This window comes from Lycium barbarum, chromosome 12 (assembly GCF_019175385.1).
Source record: "Lycium barbarum isolate Lr01 chromosome 12, ASM1917538v2, whole genome shotgun sequence".
NCBI lineage: Eukaryota > Viridiplantae > Streptophyta > Magnoliopsida > Solanales > Solanaceae > Lycium > Lycium barbarum.
Window position 1 is genome coordinate 90,884,728 of NC_083348.1, and position 22,645 is coordinate 90,907,372.

Here is a 22,645-nt window from a genome sequence, read left to right on the forward strand (position 1 = left end):
TCATAATGAAAATGAAATTTACGAAATATGATAATTTACATATAAGTAGAAGAAGATGCGAGTTTATGCAATGTTTTAATAAATATTTAAAACGAACTAAGCGATGAGGTATTAATGACTTCAAGTTTTAGAAGTGTGAATAAAATACAAAATAACTAATAGATTTTCTTTATCCATTTTATTATCTTTATTAACTATGCTTAATTAAGAATATGCGTGATTGACTCAAAACTTGAAGAGTTATTTAAAATATGTTTGAATTTATATTTGCATATTAGTGATGTTTTGAAATTAAGATAATAAGGATATGACTCCTTTAATTCGAAAATATGAATTTATACTACCAATTATTCTAGAAGTGAATATTATGGATACTATAAATAATTTTAATATAAAAAGAAGAAAATGAAATTTATGGAATTAATTATTGATCTCCCTTTAACTAACTACCCATTACTAAAACTAACCTACTAATTCATTAGTATTCTTCTAAACTAAGAAAAACAAAAACAAACCAAGAGTTAGTTGCATAATACAAATTAAATGCATAAAATAAAATAAGGAGCAAATAACATTAAATGGGCTCTGCCCATTTTGAAACTGCTAGGATCTGTTTGCTGCTGTTGGGCCTCGGCCCAGCAGAAACTTTATACACAGCTGCAGACAGGATTGACGGACGATGACCCGAGGAGATTACGTTGGGCTTTTAGCCCAACACCGAATGCGGAAGAAGAACGAGTCCCTTGGACTCGTATGCGATGTTCATGCACAAAAACGGAAGAAAAGGATTAGTATATAATCGATGAATAAGGTCAAACATGTAGAATATAAACTCAAACAAATCTGTATATTCTATGTATATTTGAAGTATACCTCGTGTATACATAGGTATACGATCTCAATGCCTTAACAACGTTAAAGCATTTATAACGTACTTAGGCACATAATCTGCCCAGCAACGGCAGTGGACATTACAAGAAAAATTATACAATATGCTAAGGCAAACAACATCAACATAGCAATAACAGTGAATATTGCAAGAAAACTGCCCAGTATGCTAAGGCAAACAACATTAGAGTATTTATACATACTAAGGCAACATATGCCCAGCACTAGCAGTAACGAGGGTCTGCAGATTTTGGGATGATTCATGGTATACTAAACATCTACTGAATTTAGGAGGGACATTTATGGCATTCAGACACATTTCAGTTCATATCTTTATATTAACAAGGCAAGACACCAGTAGTTATAGTAAAAATCATCTCTGCCTGTAGCTTATAATACTAGAGCGATAACAGAACATCGTTGCCTCTCAGTTCACATTATTCAATCAGTTTCTCATTTATCATGAACATATAAAGAGGAAGACAAAATATTGAGGCAGAGACATAACACAGACAGGTAGAATACCATGCCTCAAAGTCATTTTGAAACAAGTAATATATGATAATGTTACGGCTATTGCAAACGCAGACATACATCATACATGATTGACTCACAAAATACTTTTCTGGTAAGGGAGCAGGCAGGTGGAAGTTCAATGGACTAGTTTATATATACTGAATCATCTTAACACTTACTTGTATATTTTCAGCAAATGAAAAGAAGAATGCATTATCTAGTTAAAAAATAATTGTCGTAGTTACCTCTTTTTCTCAAGATCATTACATGTACCTAAATTAAAATAAATAAAACAGATGCAAGATCACGAGGTTGTCAGGATCATCAAGAGACAACTACTGCAGTTAGTCAATAGAATAGGTGGTTTAAGAAGTCCTAGATTTTATGACATAACTTGGTAAAGGGAATGGATGCAAAGAGATACAAGTAGGCTATGAACTGTAAGGAAACATACACAGAGATGGAGGGGATGCTTACGATGAGAGGCAGGATAGCAGGGAAGGAAGATATATCAACATCAACATATAGGAGATTAATCAGAACAGTGTAGGTACAATGCAAATGGTGACATGCACAGAGGTCATAAACCAGGATGAAGCTAATACGGTGTTCCCACAGGAGAGACTAGTCAATGAATGATGCTAAGGGTAGTATGACCTACAAATGCATGGTTGAGATGCAATATATGATCCTGGATCCTAGAGTCCAACTAAGGGCTGATCTGGAGATTAACAGCAGTAATGCAGATTCTTGCCAAGAAACAACTACAAACTAGAAATTTAGACAAACTATGTTAAAAACAAAGTTACACTTTTAAAACTGTCATCAGTTTGAAGTCTCAGCAGTGGCTTCAAAACCATTTTAAAGTTACACCATATGCTAATATCTAGACTAGGTATAGATTACAACAGCAACCAAACTAAGAATGGCAACAAAAGAAATAGGCTAATGTTTAATTTGGACTAATATACACTCCACCAAGCGGACAAAAATGAACTTATGCTAAGGTCAAATGTTTATCCAAATTCTTATAGAACACTCAGAGACCTTAGTGTATGAACTCATACCCAGGGGATTCAAACAATACAAAACCAAAAACTGGCATTTCTAGTGCAAACAGATGAGATTCAGAACATAGATTTTTAATGACTTAGTCTAACATGTTGAAACTCATTCATTTTTTATTACAACATATTCTAGTCAAATAAGGAAGGCCATTGTCATATTCTGAGTGAGGTTACCATGACACAACTGCCAAACAAAGTTCAAATCAAACCAAACAACTACAGAGGCACAAAAGGTCAATATGCTTATGCCAAACCGATATGAAAGAGACACTAAGCTGAAACAACATTCACATTCTTTATTGAACTACTAAAACAATCTGAGTAAACATATGCAATTGTGCCGATAGGACTTCTGCTAAACTAGTATGGGGGATAATAATAAACCTAAACTAAATGTTATTACCATAGCCAGGTAAACCACAGGTTTATCTGATCCATGATTAGTCAAAGCTGGACATGTATGGCATAGCTAAGTAGCTACAGACCTGGACTAATATGTGAACAAACATTATTGAGCATACAAAATATACTTAAACTGCTATATGCTGGATGCATATGGTTGATCAAAACAAAAACATAAAATGAACCATCGCGGAACAAACTGAAAAGTAAACCCATACACATCGTTAGCAAACCACAAACTAATATACAGAACTAATCTTATGAAGAACAAATAAGCAATGTGAACCTAAAAAAAAATACATGATTAATCCAAATCGATACCTAACATAGAACTGAATAACTACAGAACTACACACAGGATTAAACTAAGCTCAAACACGCGTAATACAACTAAAACCGAACACAAACAGGAACTAAATCATCAACGATCAAACGAATCACGTAAGCAGTTTAAGCACTCAAACATTTGCTAAAAAAATCACTAATGGAAGGGGTATTACCTTCTTCGGGTGCAGCGAAGTGAGGCGAAGGTTTCGATATCTACCTCGAAGACTACTAAATCAGAGCTTGCGATGCTCGAATTCACAGCAACAAACAAGGCAGACGAAAAAAACAGGAAACAAATATTCTAATATTTTGACTCAATATTTTGGATTATCACAACTACTACAAGCTCAATATTTTGGGGATTTTGTGCGGCTGAAAATTTGCTTTGGGGGAATTTCATGAATAAAAAAAAAACCTCGTTCTTGGGGGGTTTTCACCGATCCCCCCAAAAAATCCTCCCTAGATCGATCAAAGAAGTGAGTACTTATAGGGAAATTTTAGGGCTTTTCATCTGACGAGAAGAGAGAGAGGAGCGGGGGGACAGACGGAGGTGGAGAATACAGAGGAGTGGGGAACAGGAGGAGGTGGAGATGGCAGTGAGCGTGGGGGGACAAAGGGAGGTGGAAGAGACAGAGGCAACGTGGGAAGTGGAAGAGAGAAGAGAGAGAGACGAAGGAGGGAGAAGAGTAGGAGAAAGGGGCTGGGGTGTGCGGCTGAAGCAAAAATGGGAAGGGAAGGGTTCCCTTGTTTTGGACCGACAATTGGGCCGTCCGGGTCGGGTCGGGTATTGGGTGTAGTGGACTGGGTTGGCTGAAAATATGGGCTGGGTGAATTAAAATGTGGGCTGATTTTATGAAAATTGTTTTGGGTTAATCCAAAAATATTGGGGGTGAATTGGGCTCATATTTGAACTAATAATAATAATAATAATAATAATAATAATAATAATAATAATAATAATAGCTAGTAACTGTAATAGAATATCGAAATGCCGATATTGATAAGAGGCTAATAATTATAGTAAAAATATTATTTTTTTTAATTTGCCCAAAAATATTAAAAGCGTAAATAGGTATTTTGGAGGAGAGGCGGGAAAAAATTGGGTGTCAACAGCAGTTTGCCCGCATAGATCTCAAAAAATACACAAGTTCAAAAAAAAAAAACGCGTAAAATGGACATTCGAGCGCAAAGTTATGACAATCTAAAGTTTGACCACTTTACAACTAGTTTTTCTCCCTATATTTTTTAGAATTATATTTATATTCAAAATAAAGTTATGTATTGATTAAAAAATAATACGCTTAAATCAAAACCTTAAAAAATAAAACACTTAAACCTTAAACAAAACTTACTTCGGGTACCTTTTCAACCCCTAAAACGACGATCCGAACGTTTACGTATCCTTGATATATTGAGCCTACATTATTGTATGCAGAAAAAAATATTAGGTTCTATATAAAATATTGACGTTCGGAATCTTGACACATGACTAATCGTTGGTCAAAGTATGGAAAAAACATTAAGCGCTGCAAAGAAAAGATTTATTAAAATAAGATGTTGCGATCTTTTTATGAAAAAAAAAACACTAAGTTCCTTAATTGTGATATTTTTTAATGCGTAACTTTCTTTCGAATATGTTGCCAAAAAAAAAATCTTTAGCGCAGTAAAATACTGCGCTAAAGCAGTTAAAAACCTTTTGGCAAAGGCTTTATTTTCAATAAATCTAAACCCTAAAAATAAAAAACCTTAAGCTAATGACAACAAGTCTTCAAACAAAAATGGACGTCTATGTATATAGAACACTTAAACCTAAAGTTTACAAACAATACTTACTTCGGGCACCTTTTCAACTCCTAAAATAACGATCCGAACGTTTACGTATCCTTGATGTATTGAGCCTACATTATTGTACGCAGAAAAAAATATCAGGTTCTATATAAACTATTAACGTTTCGGAGTCTTGACACACGACTAATCATTGGTCAAAGTATGAAAAAAACACTAAGTGTTGCAAAAAATAAAGTTGGCCAATTTTTTTTTTTTTGGGTACTGTTTCTATAACGCAGTATTTTATTGCGTTATAGATTTTTTTTTTTTTTTTAATAGCTTCTATAACGCAGTAAAATATTGCGCTAAAGCAGTTAAGGGCTCCATCTCCGTGAACTGCTTTCGCGCAGCAAATTACTACGCCAAAGTTAGTTTTATAATATATTTTTTTTGCTCGAGTATTTTGGTTCAAAGTGATTTTTTTGGAGGCATTTTGGTTCGGACTCTTCTTATCCTCTTTAAGTACTTTCCAGTGAAGAAATCAGCTATGGGAATAAAGAAAATCGGGAGGTAATTGCTCATGGAGAAGGACGTTTTCATATTTCTCAAGATGTCTAACTTTATCAGAATTTAGGTTTTACTTTCACCTATCATTAAGTTTTTCCATATTTCTGGCCAACGTTATATTTTAAGGTTGAAAAGCAACAATTCAATAATCCAGAACTCTGGCAGTTTCCAAAATTTTCAATTCTCTCTTCTGCAGAAATTTCAGCACATCTCCAGAAACAACGTACTGAAGCTTTATTGGGACAATCCAGTTCCATTTAGACGACAGAACATGCTTAAATTCTTTTAACCAAAGATAGCATACTCCAAAGTCTACAAGAGCGCGCATAAAAAGTTCATACAAGGCAGACTTCAGCACTAAAAAAGTTTATATAACCCCCAAACTGAACTAATTCTCTAATGTTGAATATCGTCTTTTTTAACAAAAAAGACCACACAAACAAACAGTGAGCCTAATGCTACTTGGAATTTGCACAATCACTGACCGTTCATCTGTCCATACCTTTAAAACCTAATATAAACAAACTGTCCATGCCCCAGAACTACTCTGAAATCTCATTTTCAGAGATAATAAAGAACATTAACAAGAGGCTGAATAAAATATTTGATACCTTGAAACTTTTTACTTTTATCACTTCATAGACGTTAGGCCATGCATAGTTTTTCACAAGATAGGAGAGAGAAGATAAGGCTGTGTGGCATAAGGTTAGGTCTTCTAGGAGAAAAACTTTAGGACGTGTGAGATGTGCCATGTCATATTTGTGTGAGGGTCTTTATTAATTGACAAGTATACAATATGGGTCCCACTTTATTGTAACGTCTCCCTCTCTTCACTACTAATTAAGTGTGAGGGTCCACTCCTTGTTTCTTTCCTTCCCCCTTGGATACCCTAAATCCCCGCCCCCCCCCCCCCTCCCTCCAAAAAAAAATCCCACTCCTACACATTAGTTAGACCAACCGCCACCTAAGTAACTCGGGTGAGGGTGTCCGATATGGGTGCGGATCTATATGTCGGATCCTTCATGATCTAAATTTTAAAATTCGGGGATACAGATCCAGTTATGGATACGGGTGCGGGGATTCGGCTAAAAAAATTCAAATATCTAAAAATAAAGTTATAAAACCTAAATTATGGAATATTATGTGGAAAACTTGAGGAAAAAACATTGATCAAGAAGAGAATCCTCAAAGGAGATAAAAGAAAACAGAGTGACATAGAAATTTTTATATACAGGGCATTCCATTTTCTTCAATTTCACCTTATCTTTAGTTTTGATTAAAGAAATCATTGAATCTATCCAGAATTTCTATGTCAATTTTGGTCAAAGTATCCAAAATCGGTTGACTAGATCGGGTACGAATCCCGATCCCACACCCATGTCGTGTAGACATGGGTGCGACATCGAAAGTGAAGAGTCCAAGTAACATAGACCGCCACTAAGCTTGATCAGTGCTTGACAAAAATACTTTTTATCTTTTATGGAATTTGTTCACCCAAGCCATCTGATTGCACTAATTACAAAAAACACAACAAGACACAATGAAAAGAGTTAGAGCCCGTTTGGATTGGCTTATAAGTTGCCTATAATCTGTTTTCATTTTTTTTTAGTGTTTGGCTGGCCAGCTTAAAGCCATTTTATGTTTAAAATAAGCCCAAGTAATTAATTGGGCCTGTTTAGCTTAGCTTATCTAAAACAGCTTATAAGCCAAAAAAAAAAAAAAGTTGGGCTACCCCAACTTATTTTTTTTGGGCTTATTAGTTGTTTCCAGCTTATAAGCTGTTTTTTTTTAAGCCCATCCAAACAGACTCTTAGTAATGTTTTGAAATTAGCATTTCCGTGATTGATTAATTAAAGTCCTTCGCCGTGAAGAAGATATTAAAAAATATAAAAATCTTGCATTTTACTTTTAAGTTATATCTGTGCAATAATAAACATCTATTAGAATAACTTTCTAATCATTCCACCAACAATGTGCATAGAATTACCATAGTACCGAGTAGAGGTATATACATAAAAATGATAAATCACACCAAACCGTTCACTTGAGTTAAATTTGAAAAACATAATAATCTAAGGGGTTGATACTGAAGAAAAAATTCAATCATAATTGATTTGATTTGGTTTTAACTAAAAAAAGTCAAATCAAGACCAAATCAAGCCGACATTATATATATTTATTTTAAATATTATTTTTATATAAAATTTTTATTAAAATCTACTTTGTAAATATTTTTTAACTTTGTCATAGTTTTTGTTTCTTAACAATTTAACACCGTGTCTGTTCTTGCAATTTTATGTCAATGTCCATATATATTAACTTCAATGAATCCATTACACTCCTGATATTTTCGTTGTCCCTGACAGCTATCCATCTCTTTTAATCAAGAAATTTCAAGTATATACGGTTTATAAAGTTAGAAAGAGCTCATCTTGTAAAAGTTCTCTCATGTATGATATGACTTTTTCGCCTTTTATGAAGTTGTGATTGATATTTTTGTGTGTAAGATTACAATGAACTGAATTGGGTATGATTGTATGAAATTGTGTGGCATTTACATTGTACTTCACAAAAAGCAAATTAATTTCGTTATAAACACATTCGACCAAGAAGAACCCGAAAATTTTGAAAAAAAAGTCAAGAATCTCATTGATTTAATTTTTTTTATAGAATTGATAAATTTAATAAATACAAAACCCAAAACCATCAAACCTATCTACACGTACCAAGTATCAAATGAAGAAGATAAATATATAAATGAACACAAAAAGAGTTGGTTGAAAAAAATACAAAAAGAATTGTTGAAAAAAGTAAGAAAAAAATTGATCTAAAAGACCAGACGATAGAAGAATTATTAGAATTAAAGAAATGGAGTTGCTGCTTCTGGAGAAAGAAATAGCACCAAGAATGAGAGGGTAAATAGAAGTGGGACCCATACACTTTTTAAAAAGAAAAATAATCACCCTCACATTTCAAGTCATATTTATGCCTCACCCACCATAAAATTTCTCCTTCTAGGAATCAAAGATAAACGCCATCTTCTTGTTTGCTAGGATCTGTTTTTACGTCATTTTTTTTTAGAGATAAATACAAGTCATCTAAAAGCCACAAATCAAACTAGCCGAAATGTTTCATAATCTTATAACAATATATTTTAAAGAACAATTCAATTAATCCCTCAAGAGTAACAGGATACAGTCCTTTCCCAGACATAACAAGCCCCATTCCATTGAGCAATTTCAGCAGCACGATACTTGATTACCTTCTGAATTTCTTTGCCTACAACAATAACAATAACATCCGCATTAGCAGCATATTAGAAGTATACAAAACGTGGAAAAGATGCGGAGCATCTCAGAGAGATGCGGCTTTCTTCACAAACGAAAGTGTTAAAAAGTTATATACCTGAGCTGCACATAGTTGTGCTCATCTTTACTTCTTGTCCTCTTTCTGTTCCTTATCATTGTCCTCGTCCTTCTGCTGCTAGGACAAATTAGATCATTGTCAAATTAAGATTTTTCATAAAAACAACAGAAAACATACTATTTTGGTAAAAAGATGACGTTATCCCTGGCTTCCTCCATCAACTTAGGATATAACCATTAACAAAAAGCAAAGGGTATTTGGATCAAGGAACAGGAAACAAGGGGAAGGAAAGAAAGCAGAAGCATCCAGAATGACATGATTGCAGATACAGAAGAATTCTCCTCTTTTTGATACTTTTGACCCCCAGCCCTGGCTTCTTCCATTTACTTGGAAAGATACTATAAACCCACTCGGATCTGTTAGGATGGAGGTCTCTTGAATGTAAAACCTATATTAGTAGGTGTGGTCGGCTTTACACCTCTTGTCTGAAGCACACACCTCTCTGAGTGCATAGTTTCATCCATTACGTGATAACCTCTCGCTTCACATTGATTCATCGGTTTAAGGCTTAAGCGATGAAGAGAAAGGTTTTTAACAGCTTCAGCACCTTAGTGTCTACATTGAAAACCACCTAAGCAAGATGAAACAAAAAGCGTATGTTGCACCTGGCTCCAGGGATTAAGTTTACCTCAAGCGACTCTCTGACAACATTACTATTACACAATATTGAAGAAGATTGTATGCACATGCAAGGATTTAATGAACAAATGACCATCAAATGTACAATACAGATGCATAAACGAGAAAAACAATTATAAAGGACACTAAACTTAAACTTACCCAGCATGCTCTTCGATAAAATCATAGTAATCAATAAACTAATTAACTCACCTCAGACGACTGGCCTTGCATGGAAGCAAGCAAATCTTTAACGGAAGGATCGTTTGGATCAACACCTGGAAGCTGTCAATTAAATGAAAAATTAAGTGAACTCAAACAAGATATGAAGTGTGATCCTTAGGAAAAGCACATACTTTCTGCTGTGATATAGTAGAGCTCTGCGTACAGAAGACTTACCGAGGCAAGGATTGATGACACAAACGATTGATCTGCCAACAGCTTACTCATATCTGTCTGATTTGACTGATCATTGGCACTCTCCTGCACAGACAATTGAAGAGCTGCAAGCACCAGAAGGGCAACTCAGAAGTGTACAGTTTTGAGTGAACCTTGTAGGCTAACTATAAAGGATTCTGTGCAGGTGTCAACCATTTCAAAGAAGCGAGGAATTTGATAGGCCAAGCCAACGCCATCTAAAGCCTAAGTAATGGAGTTTAGTACAACCCCTTTTGACATTTAAAGGACCATTTTAGGACAACCCCTGGGTTCTATGTACTTGTGTGTGTGTATATATGTATATATATGTATGTATATACATATATGTACATATATACACACACACACAATTACATAAAACCCAGGCTTGTACCTGTTAATTGTTCATACAAGTATGCTAATGTTTGAACATTATAAAATTTTACTTCACGTTCATAGGCAGTTCTTAGAATGTCTGACCGAAAAACATTGTTTGCAATAGGTTAAAGTTATTTTTTTTATGTATATATAGTAGATAGTAAACCCCCTTGGCTTCTTCGTGTATTATAACATATTCATATTTTTTAATCCCTAGGTAAAAATACTGGGTCCGCCACTGTTCTTGACATGGAAAGGTGTTTCCACAATGATTCTTTTGCCATACTGAAGTTTCAACTTCACAGGATAAAACTTGTCAAAACAAGTCTGTTTGTTTGTTGTTTTCTTTTCTTATAGTAATTTATAATTATTTATCGAAAGATCTTCTTGAATAGATAGCCAGAAATGGATGGACAGCAAAATTAGATGCATCTATAGCTGGGCAAATTTGTAAAACAGCAAGGTGAACAATATTACTAGGTCTAAGGTTGTGGTTGTTGTAGTATAAGGCGCGAAATTTGTATTGTCTCATCATTGTTTGGCCCATCATCATATTTCTGATCAAACCTCTCCTTAATTTTGAGGAGAAAGTGGAATATGTAACTCATCATACTCTGAGATTTCATTCGTGTAACGTTGTTGTTCAAGAGGGACTTGTTGGTCCGACACAATGGTACTGTCATCAAACACCTCTGTGCTGATTGTTGACACCCAATTTTGTCCCTCCTTTATTTAATTTTATTCACTCGGACGTCTAAATTTATTGACGAGCTAGATACTTTATTTTCACTGCTATTTATATTCGCTACTTTTATTTTAACATTACAAGTATTAATTTATCACAAAATTTAAATGTTCATCGTCATTTCACTTTCAGGTTTGGACTCGTTAAATTAATCACAGAACAACACTTTGTTAAATCCTTATTTTTTTTTACATATTAATTATTAATTGTCTTCATATATTATATATTGTACTAGTTGTTAATTAGAAGCCCGGAAATAATTAAAATAGCGGAGGAAGGACCAATATTTTCAGCAAATTAATGGCTTAAAATACAAATACAATATTATTTCTTACCCAAACAAAACAACCCACATTTCTATACCCAACCCATATTTAAATTAATGGGCCAGCCCAAACGGACCAGCCCAATTCTATTTTTTTACCCGACCCGGGTCCGGCCCAATTCCTTTCCCTAACCCTACTTCTTTCTCTTCTCCTCTTTCTCTCTTCTTGCTTTCTCCGCCTCCCTTCCCTCTCTCTTTTCTCCTCTTTATCCGCCTCATCTCCCTCGTCTCACTCCCCACTGCCGCCGCTCCTCTTCCCTTTTCCCCACACACGCTCCCCTCCACTCACCCGACATCACTCCACTCACCCATGCCTCTGCTCCCCACTCCCTTTTGTACACAAACGAAAGCCTATAAATGTAACACGAAGTTGAACGGTGAAAGGGAGATCGAAAAAAGGGAAGAGAAGGGAAAAAGAATCGAAGGATCTGGAATCGAAAAATCAAAGACCAGAAACCAAAAATCAACTCGAACAAAAAAGAGGAGACAGATCGAGAAACAAAAAATCTTGAATCCCAAAACTCCTCCAACGATTCGAATCACCAACAAATCTTGACCAGATTTTTATTGTTTTTGAAAGTCTTGGTTTTCCTTTTAACTTTTTTTTTAAACATCCAGTCCGAACCCTACTTACAGTTGAAGTTCTGGAGACAAACAGAATTTCCCTTTTTCTTTAACGAGTATATTATTTCCGTCAATATCGAAGCTCTCGGTTTGAAAGGTTTGTCGAATTTGAGTTCGTCGCGTTCAAAACGTAGATTCGAGACCTCGACGATCCCCACTTCACTGCACACAAAAGAGGTAAAACACGATACATTTATTGCTTACAATCTTCAGTTTTCTGTTTTGGTTAAGATTTTGTTTATGCTGCCATATGTTTAATGATTATGTAGTTTCTTTGTAGTTGCGTTATTTGTTCGATGTTTGGGTGTTGTTAGGATAGATACTAACTGCTAAATGAATTTGACGTATACTGTAATTTGAATGCTTAGACTGGATTTCCAGGACTTAGAACCTATTTAAAGCCGAATATATATAAGATCTGCAGTGGGTATACATTCGATATACGTTTGGTATACACACCATGGTGTATATATCTTAGGTATCGTGTTAGTATTCTGATGAATCTTATAATGTTGTTTGGAGTCATCTGTTAGACGAAATCTTTTATTCATGACCCTTGTAGTCTTACACTTTCCTGTATACTTTAGTTGATCATGACTTATTTTGAACTGTGTAAAGCTGCCCATTTCACTCTGATCATGCTAGCATTGCCACTTTGGGATCAATATGCATTTCTTTTGCTTTCACCTGCAGACAGTCTTGCTTGTGTTTTCTCTGCAAACTTTCCTATGTTTTCCTCTATTGCCTAGTCTGAGTCTTATGTGCTAGGTAATCCCCCCCTGTTTTAAGTCAGCAAATTATAGTCTAGTTCGAGTGTCCTGCGATATATGATTGAAGCTGCTTAAAACCAACCAACTCACTGGTCCTATCACATGTGAATACAATTTAGTTTCATTTTTTTTTTGCTTAACTTTGTTGTGACCATCATACATGACTGACTTGCTTACCTCTTTCACAATCCAATCTTGAGCCTAACCTCTTTTGCGTTCAATGTATATGTCCCACCTCTATGAACCTAGGAGGAGCCTGAACTTATTGTGACAATGTGCTACCTTATTGTGAACTCGGTGCTATCATTTGCTTGACTGTGCTGGTATCCCTTTTTTTTTAAAAAAAAGGGGTACACAAGCAGTTCGTTAAATGAACTAAAACTGGTATTATATGTCTCCAAATAAAGATAAATACTGCAAATCCTCTTTACATGGCCTTACAGTTTTAAATTTTAATGGTAAAATGTCTACGCATATGAAAGAACTCAGGATATGATGTATTTGGCCTTGGCTCTGTTTGGTTTGAGTTCAGATGAGGAGGATATTATCTGCCTATTGTTTTCGAATGGATTTGTGAGAAAATTCTGATCTGAATCAGACCTACTAATAGGTTGTTTCGCTATATGTGAAAATTTAAATTTTGCATCTATTAGTCTCAATAATATATTTAAGGTTAGATTATCAAAATATTTTGAACATTACTTTCTTTGTGTTTAGTTGATTCCCTGAATGGTCTTAATGTTTGTTGTATGGGTTCAGTTCCATAGAACGATTCGAATTTGGATTTGCTAAGCTCAGAAACCAGATCCTGTTTCTACTTATAAATAAGGATTGTGAGATCTTTCATTCAAGTTTCCTGGTCTTTGTTTGTTAATGAAGGGCTAAAGTTTGGTTAAAAGAAGCTATTTTTTTTCTTTTTTTTTTCTTCTAAACTTGTTGGCTGTTCTCGTCCAGATAAGCATGTTAAAGCTTTATATTATTTAAGACCAGATTCGAATTCCTGAGGCTGTGACTCTAAGGCTGTCTAATTTCTTGAACTTGAACATATTGGGTTTCTTTGAGATCTAGGTATCAAGATCTGTATGATTGGTTGAACCAGGAACCTAATCAAGCTAAATATCATCACATGCCTGTTTATGATATACTTTACGCTTATGATAGAGAACATGAATATAGGAAGTTACCTTATTTCAAAACCATGTACGATAACCTCTCGATAATAATGCTTTACCTGGCTGTAGAAGGATGCATATTTGGTTCAATGGAGAAATGTTACTGAATTGGTTTGCCCTTTACTCGCTTGGGTCTTTGTCCCTTTACTTGTTTGGCAGGGGGTAGTTTAAGGCACGTTGGCTATTTTGATGTTGAGTAAATGATTGGTCTAGTCCTAATCATTTATTAAGTGTTTCTAAACAAGGAAGCTGTTGATTTGCTCGTTTGGATTTTACATTATGCAACTTTAATTATTGATCATGTACTAACCATCCTTTCCTTCATTTGTCTTTTTATGCATGACTATCACGCACGAGTCCAAGGGACTCGTCATCTCCCGCGTTCGGTGTTGGGCCAAATCCCAACTGAATTCTCTTCTCGAGTCAGCCCATCAGCCCCCTGTCCGCAGCAATACATAAAAAATCTGGGCTGAAGCCCGATAGCATGAACAGTTCGCAGCAATTGGGCCTTAATAAATGGGCCAAACCCATTTACTCTTTTACTCTCTTCCTTATTTTATTGTTGTGTATTTTCATTTGCTTTGTATGACTAACATCTTACCTTATTTTATTTTTCCTAACTTAGATGAACTTTAGCATATTAGTGGGTTTAGTTTAATAATGGGTAGTTAATTTAAGGAAAACCAATCAATTCCATAAGATTCATTTGTTTTCTTGTTATTGATTTTCAAGAGTATGTCTTTATAATATTTCAAGAAAAAATAAAAATGTATGTTCTATGTCTGTTCTTGCTCTATAGTTCACGTTACAAACAATTTCCTAGAACTCACATTGTAATGCAATATATTTTCCGATATATGTAAATATAAATTCAAGTATATTTTATGAATACATTTTTTAAGAATTATGCATATTTTAGTTAAATAAAGCTAATAAAAGAAAAAAGAAAACTCATTTCCTTTTGCGTCCTATTTACAAAATAGGCCCAGATTTTCTACATTGCAATATTCATACGATATAACGTTTGATTAAAATTCACGTTTATTGAACCTTCTCTACAAGTATTCCTTTAAACAACGCTATTATACTTTCATTTAAAGTCTTAACATTTATAAATCATATTTTTAAAATAGCATTGGGATTACTCTTTTATACAAATTATTATTTCTTACAAAATTCTGTTTTAAAATAGCGTTCTTACATGTTTATTATAACAAAGTTATGTTCTTTCCTATTATACTACATTTACACTTAGCCTAATTAATTGCAAGTCCGGTCGGTTAACCATTGTTAATGGGTCTTAAAGGATGCCTAATACATTCCCTTTAGACTAATTGAATCCTTACCTAGAATTTTAAGTTTCGCAGACCTTAAACAGAGCTAACTTTAGAAAATAACTTTGATAAACTTTAGGTGTCCTAATTCACCATAAATAATTAGGTGACGACTCCTTAAAACAAATAAACAAAAAAAACAGGAATCTCCAATACGTCATACTTCTAATTTAACCCGGTTAAAATGGGGTATGACACTGATCGTATCAATGGTATGAATTTGATCTGCCTCACCCTCCTCCACGGAGTCTAATGATGTGGTTATTAACAATATTTCTGGAGAAACAACTGAACCTTCTAGCTTGGGTTTCACCTTGTATCGCCATCCATGTAGCGACTTTCTAACGTTATCTGAAACAGTGGTCTTCTTGTATCTCGAACCCATCTGCTTAAACATCAATCAATGCTTAAAATAAAATGTGTGGAAGGATTACCCAGGACAAAAGAAAGAGATTACACAGTGTTTGTCTTTTAGTTACCTGAGCAACGATAACATAGAGTGGAAATGTGACAAAGCTACACCAGAATTGAGAAATAACTCTACAGCAACAAGTTAACAAGGGTCATGCCGAAATGAGTATATTCAGTAACAAGTTAATAAGAAAGTGCCACAAAGATAGGTACCCAAATGACAAGCGAATCACGAGAAATGTGTGGTTTTCTGTGAAACATGAAGATCCCTTAATTTCCCACTGCACCAGAAAAGGAAATTAGTTGTCAGCCCCATGCACATAAGGAAAAGATTTTGCATTCATGCAGTGACACAAATATCTGTGTTGCCTCGTCTAAGGATTAGGTAAAAACATAAAACAGACACAATGCCAATTCCATCCGGGGCAAGGTATAAAGGATGTAACATGATATGGGTGAAGAATTTAGAAACTTCTAGCAGTAAATAATTCATCACAGGCAAAGCAAAATCTGTATTAGAACAAAGTTCTCAAGTTCTTACCAGTGACCATATGTATGTTGCCATCTCAAATGCATTCTGTATATGATTCACCGAGAAGAGCAATCAGTAAGGCATATCCGAGGATGCTATGTCATTCGGCTAAAATTAATTGTAACACTCTTCTTGTTACCCTCGGAATTCGAGGATAAAATTTATGCTATTGCTCATACCTGGAATGATATAAATTGTATTATCCGCAGCAGAAACCTAGGCTTCCCAAACCAGAAGAGCTCATCTCTGAGGTTAAACTGATGAAATCCTTCCAATGGACTACTGTCCATGATTTCAACTGCCAGCTTGACCACCACATGATGAAGCTTGGTACCAACCAGAAGGATTAACTTCCAATAACAATTTTTGAAGAAGTCAGAAGTATGAGAATGAATTATTCTTCTGAAGTGAAAAGAAAGAAAAAAAAATAATAACAAGGACTTACAATAGCTGGAAAGAAGGAGATCCAAAAGTAGATATTTGTGCCTGGACAATAATAATCAAAATTATCCATCATTTTTCTGAAAGAACTAAATTAACTAAATCCATTTGCCATTACAGTAGATATAATTAAAAGAAAATTCAATTAAACTGTCTGGTACATCAAAATTATAGTGCAAAATGCATGCTGAGGCAGACATTCCAGAGAATATCTAGTGGATAAAGTTACGATGAAAGCTTAGAAATACACAAAGTATGACGAAAATCCATAGCGGAACACTGCAACAAGAAAAAGAGTGTCTTAGATGACAACTGGATCCACAGTGGAATCGTGCAATAAAGAAGAAAAAAAGGAAGTTATTATTGCTCTGCCATCCTGTAGCATGATTCATGATGTGAAAGACCTAGTAGCGAATATTACTGTTATATCCCGTATTTTTTAACGTCAGATTATTTGCTGAGGTGGGGCCCACACATCGAGATTTTTTTTGGGACATCTGAAAAGTCATATGAATCACATATGTGAAGTTAAACACAACTCAAGAAGGACCCTTGGGTCAAATCAAAGTGGAAGTCCTCCAAACGAATATTTTTAAGAAAACGTTTTCGGGTGATCTGACTTCTAGGGGCAAAACCGGTATTATAAGTTTGGAATTTGGAAAAATACCAAGCAATAGAAGTTGTAGATAATTGAATTAGCTTTCCAACCATAGGTCGTGGGTTCCCAGGTGATATCGGTACAAGGAGATATGGACGTTTTAAGGTCGAAAGGTCAGTGGGCTAGGCCCAACTCGGGATCAACCAAGTTGGCCCAAAAAAATAAAAAACGAATTAAGGCCCAAAGGAGAGGGGTGGCCGGCCATCTTATGGCCCAAGCCCACAAAATTAATAAATTTCCCATGTGATAATTAATATAAAGGATCATTAAATTGTCTTGAAACATTTAGAAGTTTCAAGACAATTGAGAAAGAGAGAAACAAAAGAAACAAGAGCAAAAGAGATAAGGCCATACGGCCAAGCTCTTGGATTTTTGCCCCTTTGAAATATTGTTCCAAAAATTATTTTCTTGTGGTATTCCTACTAATTAAAGGGTCCTTTACAACTTGGTGTAATTATTTTGGAAGAAAGAACACTTGTTTCTTCAAGTTGACAACTTGGTCAAGTGAAGAAGATTGTAGAAAAAGGTAAGAATTAATCCCTTTTTATTATGTTAGGAAGGTTGGTTTATGTTGTAGTATGTAGAAATGAGTAGAATTTATGGAAATATGGAAGTTTACAAAGTGGGTGTGCATATATGTAAGTGGACATATATGTATATTGTTGTATAAATAATATGAGTTGAATTTTATGTTGTATTCTAGTTGTGGTTATGGTGAAATTTATATTGGAAATGGAAGAAAATGGTTCAAGTTGGCATGGAAAATTATTGGGAATAGTTATAGGAAATTATATGATTTTAATGAAGTTTTTATGTAATTATAGAAGTGGAGTTTTAAATGTGAATTATTATGTTAGTTGGTGAATTTGGAAGGATAATAGTCCATATTGGCATGAAAGATTGGTTGTTAAGTGGTTATGAGAAGTTTTGTGATTTTATGGTAGATTTATGTAATTATGAAAATGAAATTATTAAGGTGCAAATTATGATTATGGTTGATGAAATTGGAAGATGGAAATATGTTATGAATATGTAGATTGAAGATTTGAAGTTTTGGATGGATTATGGTTTTGGTGGAAAGTTTGTATATTTTGTATATCTTGTGAATATTTGGTAGAAATGATATGAAATGCTTCCGAATTAGATTGTAATGATCTTGATTAGTAATGAATGTAAAAACATTGAGATTGGTTTGGAAATGTGAAGTTGGAACGAAAGTTATTGCATTATGTTGGAAAGAAGACTAGTTGTGTTATATTGTGTTTTGTAGTCATGGTTGTTGTCATTGTGTTGATAGTTTGGCCGGGTTGAATTCCCGGATTGTTGTTGATTAAAAAATTGGCTAAGTTGAATTTTGGGGATGGTGTATTTATAGGGGAGATGCTGCCCAAATTTTTGTAGACAAGTATTGGTTAAGATTGAAATCTTAAAGCCTTACAATTAACATTTGGTAATTGTGACTAAATTGTAGATTTTGGCGAACTTGAAACTTGATTTTGGAGACGTGTATGAAGCGGAAAAGGTATGTAAGGATTCACCCTTCCTTCTATGGCATGTCTTAAACGTAATAAGTTGGATACGAGTCTCAGGGACAACTCTATTCTCTGAAATCCGCACCCAAAGTTTCCCCTTTTTCATTCAGTAGAATTGAATTAAATATTGTATGAAATGTTGAAAAATTGCCTAAACATCTAGAACTTGCACAAATAGGACCCGACTACCTTAAAACTCTCACAAGTGACGTCATGAAATGTAACGTATGTAAATCGTGTACGCCACCTCATTTGACCCGAGGTGGGCCCGTTATTCCCGGATTTTCTTAATTGTTTCGTTTATCGAACGATAAGTATTGTAACTATTCTAATGAGAATATTTTTGTGATGATTATGACGAACATGATTTCATAGTTGAAAATCTCGAATTATGGACTCGATATGAACATGAGAAAATAGAGTTAGTTCCTAATCCTCAATCTTATTTCTTTGAACATGATTCTACTTTCTAAAGACTTCAAGAATACAAGTTGACACCTTATGAGGTTTGTGATCTTATTATATGTCTTCTCTTAATACTACTCTTTATTTATAGTCTTGCCTTATATTACTAGTTCCTCCAAGGCGAGACAAAGTGACCATGGTTATTCCATAAGATAATCGGGGACTACCGACCTTATGTCACTCCGATACGGACATGATTTCCTTTGGGCTCTAATGCATGCTGCTTATATGTTATAAGTATATGTACATGTATATGGGGAAGATTGGGAAAGAGAAGGCGCTATAGACGCATAGCCACCTGATCAGTTGGAGTATGGTACATGATATCGTCCCGGACGCGGGATATATGGTTAAATGGATCGGAGCCGACGCCTCGGCAATATGATATGTTCTATGTTATATATATATGAAAAGAAATGTTTTCCAAGAAAGCAAAGTATTATATGTATATGGATCGGGCTGCACGTGCCGCATCAATACGTTATAGTATATGCACATATGGATCGGGCTGCACGCTCCGCAGCGCTAAGAATGCATGGTATCCGCCAACGTGCACTTATATGTACAGGTTATGTTTCTACTCCATGACATGCGCTATATCTCTTTTATGTTATTATTCATGCCTTACATACTCGGTACATTACTCGTACTGACGTCCCTTCTTGTGGACGCTGCGTTTCATGCCGCGCAGGTCAACAGGTAGACAGATTTGACTCTTAGAAGCTCCATCAGCAGTATTGTGGCAGCGCTCCAGTTGTTCCGGAGCCTCAGTTTCTTGGTACTACTTTTGTGTACATATTCGGGCACGGTAGAACCGGTCCTTCTTGTATATGTAGATGTACTTTGTTTAGAGGCTCGTAGACAGATATGTACAGTCAGATGTTTTGTACTTTTGTGGTCCTCGTCGTTGTATAATGTGCTAGCAAAGTTTATAAGTCCATGTCTACAATTATGCCATTAATGTTAGCGTTAGGCAACAGAAAAAAAAAAGATACGGTATAGTCTATACGGCCCACCTAGTAGTAAAAGTACGATACGGGATAAGGGGTGCTCGGTACAAGTATCGGGTACCCGTCGCGGCCCCTAGTTGGGTCGTGACAATTACATTGTGACACAACAGTTGTGTTCAAAAGGAAAACTAAACTTTCAAATGGATATGCCATTGTACCTAATGCCAACAATATCACGAAATTCTTCCTCCATGCTTCGAAGCATATACTTTATGGAAATCATAAGTCAAAGGTAGCTGATGATTCTGCAAGAACACCAGATCAATATAAAGACATGGAATTGTTTTTCTGTCGAGGGAACACATAGAGGTGTAAGCCGTGGTATCACAGGTTCCATCCAAGTGAGCACAACAGATACATTTGGCAGTTTAGACCATTACTGGGAAAGTCACAATGTATATATAGAAAGTGAGCCCTTTGTTCCATGGATTAGTAAATGCTTCTATCAATAAATCTGACCCGCTCATCATAGCTGTTCCCTCAGCAATGCATTGGAGAACTTAATCAGTGAAACTACATAGAAGTACCTAAAATAAGGCCTACCTGTATTTATTATGAACTGATTCACATCATCTACATAAGTGAATATTGTATCAAGTGGTTATTATCTTAAATAGTAATTTTCATTAATTGACCATAACTCAAATATGATTAGTGAACTGATTTGCAACTGTTTAAATTAAGAGAAAATAGCATTAAATGGGGCAGCATGAAGTCTGCCATAGAAAGTCTGTTAGTCTTCACCTCCAATTTAATGATGATTGAGTGAAATATTTGCATTTGTGGAGCATAACAATAGATGACTCACAGTAATAAAACCCAAGCGCAAAGCCATGTAGTCAGCTTCATTTATAGAACTCCCTGGCGGCTGAAACAAAGCTAAAAAGGTAATCTTGAATAAAATAATTGTAATTGCTGGGCTCATTGAAGCACATGTCAAGACTCAAGAGGTAGGGAAGATTAAAGCATGAAGGTGAAAATTTCATCAGAAGCTCATAAAGATAAGAGAAAATTGGTAAATTTGATTGATGTCAATACAAGCAAGGCACAGGAATATGCTCCGACAAAATGAATTTTAAGATGCACTGGCTTACAATAATTCAATCTGAATAAATGAATTAAAGTTAGAACAAACGATAAGACCTAATCATAGATCTAAAAATATCATTAAGATTTATGACTTGGTACCTGTGTGAACAATGACGGTTTGCATAGTCATAGAATGAACCGAATGACATTGTAGATCAATATCACTCTAATCATAGTTTTAGCAGCAAAAGCCACCTGAATTTGTTATTCTCTATTACTTTTTAGTTTTTTATCTTCTTATTGTGTTGCGATGTTAACACTTTTACAAGCCAAACCATTGTCCAGAACAAATGTAAACAGTACACAGATTGTTCTATCTATCAAATAGACATCTTGTATTTACCACTATTGAGCCACCTCATCATTGGGCTAAGATAATTTCTCTTAAATTGAGATAGGAGCAGCATTGCATATAACAATGATTCACTCAACCATATACACAAGATTTATTGTGAAAATACCAGCCAAACAAGAGCTCTATGCTGGCTCCATGGGTGAGCGGTGTGGTGAAACGTAAAAGTTGATAGACGCCCCATTCTCGTGTTGTTTGGGACAGCTTCTTCAGAACCTAAGGTTACACTTGCAAGTAAATGTTTCGGAAATGATAAATAAAGTATGAAGAATAGTAGTATGGCTGGAAATTTTAGCACCTTCCAGTCTTTGAAGAGCCATTGACTTGGCAGTGTTTTCCCATTTTCTCCAGCTATATATCTGCATGGTTAATCCATGTTTCTTGATGGATTTGGGAAGAAAGTATTGAGATGTAATAAGAAGTTAATCATGAAGAAGATATCCAACCTTGATCATTGCCAGGGCAATCGCGAAAAAGCTATAAGATACATGGCTAACACCAAGGACAAGCAAAAAACGATGCAGCTGCTCTAGGCTCTCATTTGAAGCAAACGATTGGAGGCCCTGGTAAAACCGACATAAGTTTTCTCTGCTCATGTGAATCAGTATTAGCACTGGTCACATAATTAAACCCAACAACTCCAATATTTTCAAGTTCAAGGCATCTTAAACTTTTAAAAGAAATTGTGCTTCTAACTCAACCAATCTTCTAAACGATGAGTATTAGTAGTAATATATTACTTCAGTGAATGAAAACATATGAATTAATTATGCTACATTTAGGGCTTACATAAAGTAGTTACTCTCTAATTG

At 35.0% G+C, this 22,645-nt stretch overlaps 1 long non-coding RNA gene and 1 pseudogene across 1 annotated transcript; both read right to left on the reverse strand.

The window, feature by feature from the left end:
- Positions 1-8,675: 8,675 nt before the first annotated feature.
- On the reverse strand, positions 8,676-10,101 carry LOC132622645 (uncharacterized). The gene is made up of 4 exons (XR_009575955.1): positions 9,978-10,101; positions 9,792-9,863; positions 8,940-9,014; positions 8,676-8,813 (listed from the first exon to the last, which is right to left on the reverse strand). It is a non-coding gene; the product is annotated as an uncharacterized LOC132622645 (long non-coding RNA).
- Positions 10,102-12,703: 2,602 nt separating this feature from the next.
- LOC132624642 (MLO-like protein 4) lies at positions 12,704-22,569 on the reverse strand (annotated as a pseudogene).
- Between the last annotated feature and the right edge of the window lie 76 nt (positions 22,570-22,645).